Source organism: Narcine bancroftii, chromosome 1 (assembly GCF_036971445.1).
Source record: "Narcine bancroftii isolate sNarBan1 chromosome 1, sNarBan1.hap1, whole genome shotgun sequence".
Taxonomy (NCBI): domain Eukaryota; kingdom Metazoa; phylum Chordata; class Chondrichthyes; order Torpediniformes; family Narcinidae; genus Narcine; species Narcine bancroftii.
Window position 1 is genome coordinate 180,557,983 of NC_091469.1, and position 14,878 is coordinate 180,572,860.

The following is a 14,878-nucleotide window of genomic DNA, read 5'->3' on the forward strand; positions in this document are numbered from 1 at the left end:
CATATCTGATTCCTCACCTATGTTTGCCCGCCTCTGATTCCCCGCCTCTGATTCCCCATCTCTGATTCCCGGACTCTGATTCCCCACCTCTGATTCCATGTCTCTGATTCCGCACATCCGATTCCATGCCTCTGATTCCCCGCCTCTGATGCCCCGCCTCTGATTCCATGCCTCTGATTCCCAACCTCTGATTCCCCACCTCTGATTCCCCATATCTGATTCCCCGCCTCTGTTTCCCCGCCTCTGATTCCCTGCCCCTGTTTCCTCATATCTGATTCCCCGCCTCTGATTCCCCAACACTGATTTCCCGCCTCTGATTCCCCAGCTCTGATGCACCACCTCTGATTCCCCGTGTCTGATTCCCCGCCTCTGATTCCCCATCTCTGATTCCCTATCTCTGATTCCGCAATTCTGATTCCCCGCCTTTGATTCCCTGCCTCTGATTCCCAACCTCTGATTCCCAACCTCTGATTCCCCATATCTGATTCCCCGCCTCTGTTTCCCGCCTCTTATTCCCCGCCTCTGTTTCCCCATATCTGATACCCTGCCTTTCATTCCCCAGCTCTGATTCCCCGCCTCTGACTCCCCGCGTCTGATTCCCAGCCTCTGATTCCCCATGTCTGATTTCCTGCCTCTGATTCCCCGCCTCTGATTCGCCATCTCTGATTCATCGCCTCTGATTCCCCACCTCTGATTCCCCATATCTGATTCCCCACCTATGTTTCCCCGCCTCTGATTCCCCGCCTCTGATTCCCCATCTCTGATTCTCGTACTCTGATTCCCCATCTCTGATTCCGCACATCCGATTCCCTGCCTCTGATTCCCCGCCTCTGATGCCCCGCCTCTGATTCCATGCCTCTGATTCCCAACCTCTGATTCCCCACCTCTGATTCCCCATATCTGATACCCGCCTCTGTTTCCCCGCCTCTGATTCCCCATATCTGATTCACGGCCTCTCATTCCCCAGCTTTGATTCTCCGCCTCTGATTCCCCATATCTGATTCCCCGCCGCTGATTCCCCAACTCTGATACCACGCCTCTGATTCCCCAGCTCTGATTCTCCGCCTCTGATTCCCAGCGTCTGATTCCCTGCCTCTGATTCCCCGCCTCTGATTCCCCATCTCTGATTCACCACCTATGATCCCCCGCCTCTGATTCCCCATGTCTGAGTCCCCGCCTCTGTTTCCCTGCCTCTGATTCCCCGCCTCTGATTCCCAATATCAGATTCCCCGCCTCTGATTCCCCAACTCTGATTCCCCGCCTGTGATTCGCCAGCTATGATTCCCCGCCTCTGATTCCCCACCTCTGATTCCCCACCTATGATTTCCCAACACTGATTCCCCGCCTCTGATTCGCCAGCTATGATTCCCCGCCTCTGATTCCCCGCGTCTGAATCCCTGCCTCTGATTCCCCGCTTCTGATTCCCAATATCTGATTCCCCGCCTCCGTTTCCCTGCCTCTGATTCCCCGCCTCTGTTTCCCCATATCTGATTCCCCGCCTCTGATTCCTCAGCTCTGACTCCCCGCGTCTGATTCCCAGCCTCTGATTCCCCATGTCTGATTTCCTGCCTCTGATTCCCCGCCTCTGATTCGCCATCTCTGATTCATCGCCTCTGATTCCCCACCTCTGATTCCCCATATCTGATTCCCCACCTATGTTTCCCAGCCTCTGATTCCCCACCTCTGATTCCCCATCTCTGATTCCCGGACTCTGATTCCCACCTCTGATTCCCCATCTCTGATTCCGCACATCCGATTCCCTGCCTCTGATTCCCCGCCTCTGATGCCCCGCCACAGATTTCATGCCTCTGATTCCCAAACTCTGATTCCCCACCTCTGATTCCCCATATCTGATTCCCCGCCTCTGTTTCCCCCCTCTGATTCCCTGCCTCTGTTTCCTCATACCTGATTCCCCGCCTCTGATTCCCCAACACTGATTTCCCGCCCCTGATTCCCCAGCTCTGATTCACCACCTCTGATTCCCCGCGTCTGATTCCCCGCCTCTGATTCCCCATCTCTGATTCCCTATCTCTGATTCCCCAATTCTGATTCCCCGCCTTTGATAACCTGCCTCTGATTCCCAACCTCTGATTCCCGACCTCTGATTCCCCATATCTGATTCCCCGCCTCTGTTTCCCCGCCTCTTATTCCCCACCTCTGTTTCCCCATATCTGATTCCCTGCCTCTCATTCCCCAGCTCTGATTCAGCACCTCTGATTCCCCGCGTCTGATTCCCCGCGTCTGATTCCCCATCTCTGATTCCCTATCTCTGATTCCCCAATTCTGATTCCCCGCCTTTGATTCCCTGCCTCTGATTCCCAACCTCTGATTCCCGACCTCTGATTCCCCATATCTGATTCCCTGCCACTGTTTCCCCGCCTCTTATTCCCCGCCTCTGTTTCCCCATATCTGATTCCCTGCCTCTCATTCCCCAGCTCTGATTCCCCGCCTCTGATTCCCCAGCTCTGATTCCCCGCCTCTGACTCCCCGCGTCTGATTCCCAGCCTCTGATTCCCCATGTTTGATTTCCTGCCTCTGATTCCCCACCTCTGATTCCCCATCTCTGATTCCCGGACTCTGATTCCCACCTCTGATTCCCCATCTCTGATTCCGCACATCCGATTCCCTGCCTCTGATTCCCCGCCTCTGATGCCCCGCCACTGATTTCATGCCTCTGATTCCCAAACTCTGATTCCCCACCTCTGATTCCCCATATCTGATTCCCCGCCTCTGTTTCCCCCCTCTGATTCCCTGCCTCTGTTTCCTCATATCTGATTCCCCGCCTCTGATTCCCCAACACTGATTTCCCGCCCCTGATTCCCCAGCTCTGATTCACCACCTCTGATTCCCCGCGTCTGATTCCCCGCCTCTGATTCCCCATCTCTGATTCCCCGCCTTTGATAACCTGCCTCTGATTCCCAACCTCTGATTCCCGACCTCTGATTACCCATATCTGATTCCCCGCCTCTGTTTCCCCGCCTCTTATTCCCCACCTCTGTTTCCCCATATCTGATTCCCTGCCTCTCATTCCCCAGCTCTGATTCACCACCTCTGATTCCCCGCCTCTGATTCCCCAGCTCTGATTCCCCGCCTCTGACTCCCCGCGTCTGATTCCCAGCATCTGATTCCCCATGTTTGATTTCCTGCCTCTGATTCCCCGCCTCTGATTCGCCATCTCTGATTCATCGCCTCTGATACCCCACCTCTGATTCCCCATATCTGATTCCCCACCTATGTTTCCCCGCCTCTGATTCCCCGCCTCTGATTCCCCATCTCTGATTCCCAGACTCTGATTCCCCACCTCTGATTCCCCATCTCTGATTCCGCACATCCGATTCCCTGCCTCTGATTCCCCGCCTCTGATGCCCCTCCTCTGATTCCATGCCTCTGATTCCCAACCTCTGATTCCCCACCTCTGATTCCCCATATCTGATTCCCCGCCTCTGTTTCCCCGCCTCTGATTCCCTGCCTCTGTTTCCTCATACCTGCTTTCCCGCCTCTGACTCCCCAACACTGATTCCCCGCCTCTGATTCCCCAGCTCTGATTCACCACCTCTGATTCCCCGCGTCTGATTCCCCGCCTCTGATTACCCATCTCTGATTCCCTATCTCTGATTCCCCAATTCTGATTCCCCGCCTTTGGTTCCCTGCCTCTGATTCCCAACCTCTGATTCCCGACCTCTGATTCCCCATATCTGATTCCCCGCCCCTGTTTCCCCGCCTCTTATTCCCCGCCTCTCTTTCCCCATATCTGATTCCCGGCCTCTCATTCCCCATCTCTGATTCCCCGCCTCTGATTCCCCATATCTGATTCCCCGCCGCTGATTCCCCAACTTTGATACCCCGCCTCTGATTCCCCAGCTCTGATTCCCCGCCTATGATTCCCCGCGTCTGATTCCCTGCCTCTGATTCCCCGCCTCTGATTCCCCATCTCTGATTCACCACCTCTGATCCCCCGCCTCTGATTACCCATGTCTGATTCCCCGCCTCTGTTTCCCCGCCTCTGAATCCCCGCCTCTGATTCCCCATATCTGATTCCCCGCCTCTGATTCCCCAACTCTGATTCCCTGCCTGTGATTCGCCAGCTATGATTCCCCGCCTCTGATTCCCCGCATCTGATTCCTTGCCTGTGATTCCCTGCCTCTGATTCCCCACCTCTGTTACCCCGCCTCTAATTCCCCGCCTCCGATTCCCCATATATGATTCCACTCCTCTCATTCCCCAACTCTGATTCCCCGCCTCTGATTCCCCATCTCAGATTCCCTGCCTCTGATTCCCCGCGTCTGATTCCCTGCCTCTGATTCCCCATCTCTGATTCACCTCCTTTGATTCGCCACCTCTAATTCCCCACCTCTGATTCCCGGCCTCTCATTCCCGGCATCTGATTCCCGGCCTCTGCTTTCCAGCCTCTGATTCCCCGCTTCTGATTCTGATTCCCTGCCTCTGATTCCCCATCTCTGATTCCACACATCTGATTCCCTGCCTCTGATTCCCCACTTCTGATTCCCCGCCTCTGATTCCCCACCTCTGTTTCCCCACCTCTGATTCCCCGCCTCTGTTTCCCCATATCTAATTCCCCGCCTCTGATTCCCCAACTCTGATTCCCCGCTCTGATTCCACAGCTCTGAATTCCCGCCTCTGATTCCCCACATCTGATTCCCTGCCTCTGAATCCCCACCTCTGATTCCCAACCTCTGATTCCCCTCCTCTGATTCCCCATATCTGATTTCCCTCCTCTGTTTCCCTGCCTCTGATTCCACGCCTCTGTTACCCCATATCTGATTCCCCGCCTCTGATTCCCCGCCTCTGATTCTGCACATCTGATTCCCTGCCTCTTATTCCCCACCTCTGATTCCCGGCCTCTGATTCCCGGCCTCTCATTCCCGGCCTCTCATTCCCCGCCTCTGATTCCCGGCCTCAGATTCCCCGCCTCTGATTCCCTGCCTGTGATTCCCCATCTCTGATTCCGCACATCTGATTCCATGCCTCTAATTCCCCGCCTCTGATTCCCCGCCTCTGATTCCCTGCCTCTGATTCCCAACCTCTGATTCCCCACCTATGATTCCCCATATCTGATTCCCCGCCTCTGTTTCCCCGCCTCTGATTCCGGGCCTCTGTTTCCCCCTATCTGATGCCCCGCCTCTGATTCCCCAACTCTGATTCCCCACCTCTGATTCCCCAGCTCTGAATCCCCGCCTCTGATTCCCCGTGTTTGATTCCCTGCCTCTGATTCCCCGCCTCTGCTTCCCCATCTCTGATCCACTGCCTTTGATTCGCCACCTCTGATTCCCCATATGTGATTCCCCGCCTCTGTTTCCCCGCCTCTGATTCCCCGCCTCTGATTCCCCATATCTCATTCCCAGCCTCTGATTCCCCACCTCTGATTCCCGGCCTCTTATTCCCGGCATCTGATTCCCGGCCTCTGATTCCCGGCCTCTGATTCCCCGCTTCTGATTCTGATTCCCTGCCTCTGATTCCCCATCTCTGATTCCGCACATCTGATTCCCTGCCTCTGATTTCCCACCTCTGATTACCCATATCTGATTCCCCGCCTCTGTTTCCCCGCCTCTGATTCCCCGCCTCTGTTTCCCCGCCTCTGATTCCCCTCCTCTGTTTCCCCATATCTAATTCCCCGCCTCTGATACCCCAACTCTGATTCCCCGCTCTGATTCCCCAGCTCTGAATCCCCGACTCTGATTCCCCGCATCTGATTCACTGCCTCTGAATCCCCACCTCTGATTCCCTGCCTCTGATTCCCAACCTCTGATTCCCCTCCTCTGATTCCCCATATCTGATTCCCCGCCTCCGTATCCCTGCCTCTGATTCCCCGCCTCTGATTCCCCATATCTGATTCCCCGCCTCTGATACCCCAACTCTGATTCCCCGCCTCTGATTCCCCAGCTCTGATTCCCCGCCTCTGACTCCCCGCGTCTGATTCCCAGCCTCTGATTCCCCATGTCTGATTTCCTGCCTCTGATTCCCCGCCTCTGATTCCCCGCCTCTGATTCCCCATCTCTGATTCCCGGACTCTGATTCCCCACCTCTGATTCCCCATCTCTGATTCCGCACATCCGATTCCCTGCCTCTGATTCCCCGCCTCTGATGCCCCGCCTCTGATTCCATGCCTCTGATTCCCAACCTCTGATTCCCCACCTCTGATTCCCCATATCTGATTCCCCGCCTCTGTTTCCCCGCCTCTGATTCCCTGCCTCTGTTTCCTCATACCTGATTCCCCGCCTCTGATTCCCCAAGACTGATTCCCCGCCTCTGATTCCCCAGCTCTGATTCACCACCTCTGATTCCCCGCGTCTGATTCCCCGCATCTGATTACCCATCTCTGATTCCCTATCTCTGATTCCCCAATTCTGATTCCCCACCTTTGATTCCCTGCCTCTGATTCCCAAACTCTGATTCCCGACCTCTGATTCCCCATATCTGATACCCCGCCTCTGTTTCCCCGCCTCTTATTCACCGCCTCTGATTCCCCATATCTGATTCCCGGCCTCTCATTCCCCAGCTCTGATTCCCCGCCTCTGATTCCCCATATCTGATTCCCCGCCGCTGATTCCCCAACTCTGATACCCCGCCTCTGAATCCCCGCCTCTGATTCCCCATATCTGATTCCCCGCCTCTGATTACCCAACTCTGATTCCCCGCCTGTGATTCGCCAGCTATGATTCCCCGCCTCTGATTCCCCGCGTCTGATTCCCTGCCTGTGATTCCCTGCGTCTGATTCCCTACCTCTGTTACCCCGCCTCTGATTCCCCGCCTCTGATTCCCCATATCTGATTCCCCTCCTCTGATTCCCCAACCCTGATTCCCTGCCTCTGATTCCCCAATTCTGATTCCCTGCCTCTGATTCCCCGCATCTGATTCCCCGCCTCTGATTCCCCATCTCTGATTCACCGCCTTTGATTCGCCACCTCTGATTCCCCATCTCTGATTCCCGGACTAAGATTCCCCACCTCTGATTCCCGGCCTCTTATTCCCGGCATCAGATTCCCGGCCTCTTATTCCCAGCCTCTGATTCCCCGCTTCTGATTCTGATTCGCTGCCTCTGATTCCCCATCTCTGATTCCACACATCTGATTCCCTGCCTCTGATTCCCCACTTCTGATTCCCCGCCTCTGATTCCCCACCTCTGTTTCCCCACCTCTGATTCCCCGCCTCTGTTTCCCCATATCTAATTCCCCGCCTCTGATTCCCCAACTCTGATTCCCCGCTCTGATTCCCCAGCTCTGATTTCCCGCCTCTGATTCCCCGCATCTGATTCCCTGCCTCTGAATCCCCACCTCTGATTCCCTGCCTCTGATTCCCAACCTCTGATTCCCCTCCTCTGATTCCCCATATCTGATTCCCCTCCTCTGTTTCCCTGCCTCTGATTCCCCGCATCTGTTACCCCATATCTGATTCCCCGCCTCTGATTCCCCAACTCTGATTCTGCACATCATATTCCCTGCCTCTTTTTCCCCACCTCTGATTCCCGGCCTCTCATTCCCCGCCTCTGATTCCCGGCCTCTGATTCCCCGCCTCTGATTCCCCGCCTCTGATTCCCTGCCTCTGATTCCCCATCTCTGATTCCGCACATCTGATTCCCTGCCTCTGATTCCCCGCCTCTGATTCCCCGCCTCTGATTCCCTGCCTCTGATTCCCAACCTCTGATTCCCCACCTCTGATTCCCCATATCTGATTCCCCGCCTCTGTTTCCCCGCCTCTGATTCCCCGCCTCTCTTTCCCCATATCTGATTCCCCGCCTCTGATTCCCCAACACTGATTCCCCGCCTCTGATTCCCCAGCTCTGATTCCCCGCCTCTGATTCCCTGTGTTTGATTCCCTGCCTCTGATTCCCCGCCTCTGCTTCCCCATCTCTGATTCAGCGCCTTTGATTCGCCACCTCTGATTCCCCATATGTGATTCCCCGCCTCTGTTTCCCCGCCTCTGATTCCCCGCCTCTGATTCCCCATATCTCATTCACAGCCTCTGATTCCCCATCTCTGATTCCCGGACTCTGATTCCCTACCTCTGATTCCCGGCCTCTTATTCCCGGCATCTGATTCTTGGCCTCTGATTCCCGGCCTCTGATTCCCCGCTACTGATTCTGATTCCCTGCCTCTGATTCCCCATCTCTGATTCCGCACATCTGATTCCCTGCCTCTGATTTCCCACCTCTGATTACCCATATCTGATTCCCCGCCTCTGTTTCCCCGCCTCTGATTCCCCGCCTCTGTTTCCCCGCCTCTGATTCCCCGCCTCTGTTTCCCCATATCTAATTCCCCGCCTCTGATTCCCCAACTCTGATTCCCCGCTCTGATTCCCCAGCTCTGAATCCCCGCCTCTGATTCCCCGCATCTGATTCACTGCCTCTGAATCCCCACCTCTGATTCCCTGCCTCTGATTCACAACCTCTGATTCCCCTCCTCTGATTCCCCATATCTGATTCCCCGCCTCCGTTTCCCTGCCTCTGATTCCCCGCCTCTGTTTCCCCATATCTGATTCCCCGCCTCTGATACCCCAACTCTGATTCCCCGCCTCTGATTCCCCAGCTCTGATTCCCCGCCTCTGACTCCCCGCGTCTGATTCCCAGCCTCTGATTCCCCATGTCTGATTTCCTGCCTATGATTCCCCACCTCTGATTCGCCAGCTCTGATTCATCGCCTCTGATTCCCCACCTCTGATTCCCCATATCTGATTCCCCACCTATGTTTCCCCGCCTCTGATTCCCCGCCTCAGATTCCCCATCTCTGATTCCCGGACTCTGATTCCCCGCCTCTGATTCCCCACCTCTGATTTCCCATATCTGATTCCCCGCCTCTGTTTCCCCGCCTCTGATTCCCTGCATCTGTTTCCTCATATCTGATTCCCCTCCTCTGATTCCCCAACACTGATTCCCCGCCTCTGATTCCCCAGCTCTGATTCACCACCTCTGATTCCCCGCGTCTGATTCCCCGCCTCTAATTCCCCATCTCTGATTCCCTATCACTGATTCCCCAATTCTGATTCCCCGCCTTTGATTCACTGCCTCTGATTAACAACCACTGATTCCCGACCTCTGATTCCACATATCTGATTCCCCGCCTCTGTTTCCCCGCCTCTTATTCCCCGCCTCTGTTTCCCCATATCTGATTCCCGGCCTCTCATTCCCCAGCTCTGATTCCCCGCCTCTGATTCCCCATATCTGATTCCCCGCCGCTGATTCCCCAACTCTGATACCCCGCCTCTGATTCACCAGCTCTGATTCCCCGCCTCTGATTCCCCGCGTCTGATTCCCTGCCTCTGATTCCCCGCCTCTGATTCCCCATCTCTGATTCACCACCTCTGATCCCACGCCTCTGATTCCCCATATCTGAATCCCCGCCTCTGATTCCCCAACTCTGATTCCCCGCCTGTGATTCGCCAGCTATGATTCCCGGCCTCTGATTCCCCGCGTCTGATTCCCTGCCTGTGATTCCCTGCCTCTGATTCCCCACCTCTGTTACCCCGCCTCTGATTCCCTGCCTCTGATTCCCCACTTCTGATTCCCCGCCTCTGATTCCCCACCTCTGTTTCCCCACCTCTGATTCCCCGCCTCTGTTTCCCCATATCTAATTCCCCGCCTCTGATTCCCCAACTCTGATTCCCCGCTCTGATTCCCCAGCTCTGAATTCCCGCCTCTGATTCCCCACCTATGATTCCCCATATCTGATTCCCCGCCTCTGTTTCCCCGCCTCTGATTCCCCGCCTCTGATTCCCCATATCTGATTCCCCACCTATGATTTCCCAACGCTGATTCCCCGCCTCTGATTCGCTAGCTATGATTCCCCGCCTCTGATTCCCCGCGTCTGAATCCCTGCCTCTGATTCCCCGCCTCTGATTCCCAATATCTGATTCCCCGCCTCCGTTTCCCTGCCTCTGATTCCCCGCCTCTGTTTCCCCATATCTGATACTCCGCCTCTGATTCCCCAACTCTGATTCCCCGCCTCTGATTCCCCAGCTCTGATTCCCCGCATCTGACTCCCCGCGTCTGATTCCCAGCCTCTGATTCCCCATGTCTGATTTCCTGCCTCTGATTCCCCACCTCTGATTCGCCATCTCTGATTCATCGCGTCTGATTCCCCACCTCTGATTACCCATATCTGATTCCCCACCTATGTTTCCCCGCCTCTGATTCCCCGCCTCTGATTCCCCATCTCTGATTCCCGGACTCTGATTCCCCACCTCTGATTCCCCATCTCTGATTCCGCACATCCGATTCCCTGCCTCTGATTCGCCGCCTCTGATGCCCCGCCTCTGATTCCATGCCTCTGATTCCCAACCTCTGATTCCCCACCTCTGATTCCCCATATCTGATTCCCTGCCTCTGTTTCCCCGCCTCTGATTCCCTGCCCCTGTTTCCTCATATCTGATTCCCAGCCTCTGATTCCCCAACACTGATTTCCCGCCTCTGATTCCACAGCTCTGATTCACCACCTCTAATTCCCCGCCTTTGATTCCCTGCCTCTGATTCCCAACCTCTGATTCCCGACCTCTGATTCCCCATATCTGATACCCCGCCTCTGTTTCCCCGCCTCTTATTCCCCGCCTCTGTTTCCCCATATCTGATTCCCTGCCTTTCATTCCCCAGCTCTGATTCCCCGCCTCTGACTCCCCGCGTCTGATTCCCAGCCTCTGATTCCCCATGTCTGATTTCCTGCCTCTGATTCCCCGCCTCTGATTTGCATCTCTGATTCATCGCCTCTGATTCCCCACCTCTGATTCCCCATATCTGATTCCCCACCTATGTTTCCACGCCTCTGATTCCCCGCCTCTGATTCCCGGCCTCTCATTCCCCGCCTCTGATTCCCGGCCTCTGATTCCCCGCCTCTGATTCCCCGCCTCTGATTCCCTGCCTCTGATTCCCCATCTCTGATTCCGCACATCTGATTCCCTGCCTCTGATTCCCCGCCTCTGATTCCCCGCCTCTGATTCCCTGCCTCTGATTCCCAACCTCTGATTCCCCACCTCTGATTCCCCATATCTGATTCCCCGCCTCTGTTTCCCCGCCTCTGATTCCCCGCCTCTCTTTCCCCATATCTGATTCCCCGCCTCTGATTCCCCAACACTGATTCCCCGCCTCTGATTCCCCAGCTCTGATTCCCCGCCTCTGATTCCCTGTGTTTGATTCCCTGCCTCTGATTCCCCGCCTCTGCTTCCCCATCTCTGATTCAGCGCCTTTGATTCGCCACCTCTGATTCCCCATTTGTGATTCCCCGCCTCTGTTTCCCCGCCTCTTATTCCCCGCCTCTGATTCCCCATATCTCATTCACAGCCTCTGATTCCCCATCTCTGATTCCCGGACTCTGATTCCCTACCTCTGATTCCCGGCCTCTTATTCCCGGCATCTGATTCCCGGCCTCTGATTCCCGGCCTCTGATTCCCCGCTACTGATTCTGATTCCCTGCCTCTGATTCCCCATCTCTGATTCCGCACATCTGATTCCCTGCCTCTGATTTCCCACCTCTGATTACCCATATCTGATTCCCCGCCTCTGTTTCCCCGCCTCTGATTCCCCGCCTCTGTTTCCCCGCCTCTGATTCCCCGCCTCTGTTTCCCCATATCTAATTCCCCGCCTCTGATTCCCCAACTCTGATTCCCCGCTCTGATTCCCCAGCTCTGAATCCCCGCCTCTGATTCCCCGCATCTGATTCACTGCCTCTGAATCCCCACCTCTGATTCCCTGCCTCTGATTCACAACCTCTGATTCCCCTCCTCTGATTCCCCATATCTGATTCCCCGCCTCCGTTTCCCTGCCTCTGATTCCCCGCCTCTGTTTCCCCATATCTGATTCCCCGCCTCTGATACCCCAACTCTGATTCCCCGCCTCTGATTCCCCAGCTCTGATTCCCCGCCTCTGACTCCCCGCGTCTGATTCCCAGCCTCTGATTCCCCATGTCTGATTTCCTGCCTATGATTCCCCGCCTCTGATTCGCCAGCTCTGATTCATCGCCTCTGATTCCCCACCTCTGATTCCCCATATCTGATTCCCCACCTATGTTTCCCCGCCTCTGATTCCCCGCCTCAGATTCCCCATCTCTGATTCCCGGACTCTGATTCCCCGCCTCTGATTCCCCACCTCTGATTTCCCATATCTGATTCCCCGCCTCTGTTTCCCCGCCTCTGATTCCCTGCATCTGTTTCCTCATATCTGATTCCCCTCCTCTGATTCCCCAACACTGATTCCCCGCCTCTGATTCCCCAGCTCTGATTCACCACCTCTGATTCCCCGCGTCTGATTCCCCGCCTCTAATTCCCCATCTCTGATTCCCTATCACTGATTCCCCAATTCTGATTCCCCGCCTTTGATTCACTGCCTCTGATTAACAACCACTGATTCCCGACCTCTGATTCCACATATCTGATTCCCCGCCTCTGTTTCCCCGCCTCTTATTCCCCGCCTCTGTTTCCCCATATCTGATTCCCGGCCTCTCATTCCCCAGCTCTGATTCCCCGCCTCTGATTCCCCATATCTGATTCCCCGCCGCTGATTCCCCAACTCTGATACCCCGCCTCTGATTCACCAGCTCTGATTCCCCGCCTCTGATTCCCCGCATCTGATTCCCTGCCTCTGATTCCCCGCCTCTGATTCCCCATCTCTGATTCACCACCTCTGATCCCACGCCTCTGATTCCCCATGTCTGATTCCCCGCCTCTGTTTCCCTGCCTCTGATTCCCCGCCTCTGATTCCCCATATCTGAATCCCCGCCTCTGATTCCCCAACTCTGATTCCCCACCTGTGATTCGCCAGCTATGATTCCCGGCCTCTGATTCCCCGCGTCTGATTCCCTGCCTGTGATTCCCTGCCTCTGATTCCCCACCTCTGTTACCCCGCCTCTGATTCCCTGCCTCTGATTCCCCACTTCTGATTCCCCGCCTCTGATTCCCCACCTCTGTTTCCCCACCTCTGATTCCCCGCCTCTGTTTCCCCATATCTAATTCCCCGCCTCTGATTCCCCAACTCTGATTCCCCGCTCTGATTCCCCAGCTCTGAATTCCCGCCTCTGATTCCCCACCTATGATTCCCCATATCTGATTCCCCGCCTGTGTTTCCCCGCCTCTGATTCCCCGCCTCTGATTCCCCATATCTGATTCCCCACCTATGATTTCCCAACGCTGATTCCCCGCCTCTGATTCGCTAGCTATGATTCCCCGCCTCTGATTCCCCGCGTCTGAATCCCTGCCTCTGATTCCCCGCCTCTGATTCCCAATATCTGATTCCCCGCCTCCGTTTCCCTGCCTCTGATTCCCCGCCTCTGTTTCCCCATATCTGATACTCCGCCTCTGATTCCCCAACTCTGATTCCCCGCCTCTGATTCCCCAGCTCTGATTCCCCGCATCTGACTCCCCGCGTCTGATTCCCAGCCTCTGATTCCCCATGTCTGATTTCCTGCCTCTGATTCCCCACCTCTGATTCGCCATCTCTGATTCATCGCCTCTGATTCCCCACCTCTGATTACCCATATCTGATTCCCCACCTATGTTTCCCCGCCTCTGATTCCCCGCCTCTGATTCCCCATCTCTGATTCCCGGACTCTGATTCCCCACCTCTGATTCCCCATCTCTGATTCCGCACATCCGATTCCCTGCCTCTGATTCGCCGCCTCTGATGCCCCGCCTCTGATTCCATGCCTCTGATTCCCAACCTCTGATTCCCCACCTCTGATTCCCCATATCTGATTCCCTGCCTCTGTTTCCCCGCCTCTGATTCCCTGCCCCTGTTTCCTCATATCTGATTCCCAGCCTCTGATTCCCCAACACTGATTTCCCGCCTCTGATTCCACAGCTCTGATTCACCACCTCTAATTCCCCGCCTTTGATTCCCTGCCTCTGATTCCCAACCTCTGATTCCCGACCTCTGATTCCCCATATCTGATACCCCGCCTCTGTTTCCCCGCCTCTTATTCCCCGCCTCTGTTTCCCCATATCTGATTCCCTGCCTTTCATTCCCCAGCTCTGATTCCCCGCCTCTGACTCCCCGCGTCTGATTCCCAGCCTCTGATTCCCCATGTCTGATTTCCTGCCTCTGATTCCCCGCCTCTGATTTGCATCTCTGATTCATCGCCTCTGATTCCCCACCTCTGATTCCCCATATCTGATTCCCCACCTATGTTTCCACGCCTCTGATTCCCCGCCTCTGATTCCCCATCTCTGATTCACTGACTCTGATTCTCCACCTCTGATTCCCCATCTCTGATTCCGCACATCCGATTCGCTGCCTCTGATTCCCCGCCTCTGATGCCCCGCCTCTGATTCCATGCCTCTGATTCCCAACCTCTGATTCCCCACCTCTGATTCCCCATATCTGATTCCCCGCCTCTGTTTACCCGCCTCTGATTCCCTGTCCCTGTTTCCTCATATCTGATTCCCCGCCTCTGATTCCCCAACACTGATTTCCCGCCTCTGATTCCCCAGCTCTGATTGCCTATCTCAGATTCCCCAATTCTGATTCCCCGCCTCTGATTCCCTGCCTCTGATTCCCAACCTCTGATTCCCCACCTCTGATTCCCCATATCTGATTCCCCGCCTCTGTTTCCCCGCCTCTGATTCCCCGCCTCTGTTTCCCCATATCTGATTCCCCGCCTCTGATTCCCCAACACTGATTCCCCGCCTCTGATTCCCCAGCTCTGATTCCCCGCCTCTGATTCCCTGTGTTTGATTCCCTGCCTCTGATTCCCCGCCTCTGCTTCCCCATCTCTGATTCAGCGCCTTTGATTCGCCACCTCTGATTCCCCATATGTGATTCCCCGCCTCTGTTTCCCCGCCTCTGATTCCCCGCCTCTGATTCCCCATATCTCATTCCCAGCCTCTGATTCCCCATCTCTGATTCCCGGACTCTGATTCCCTACCTCTGATTCCCGGCCTCTTA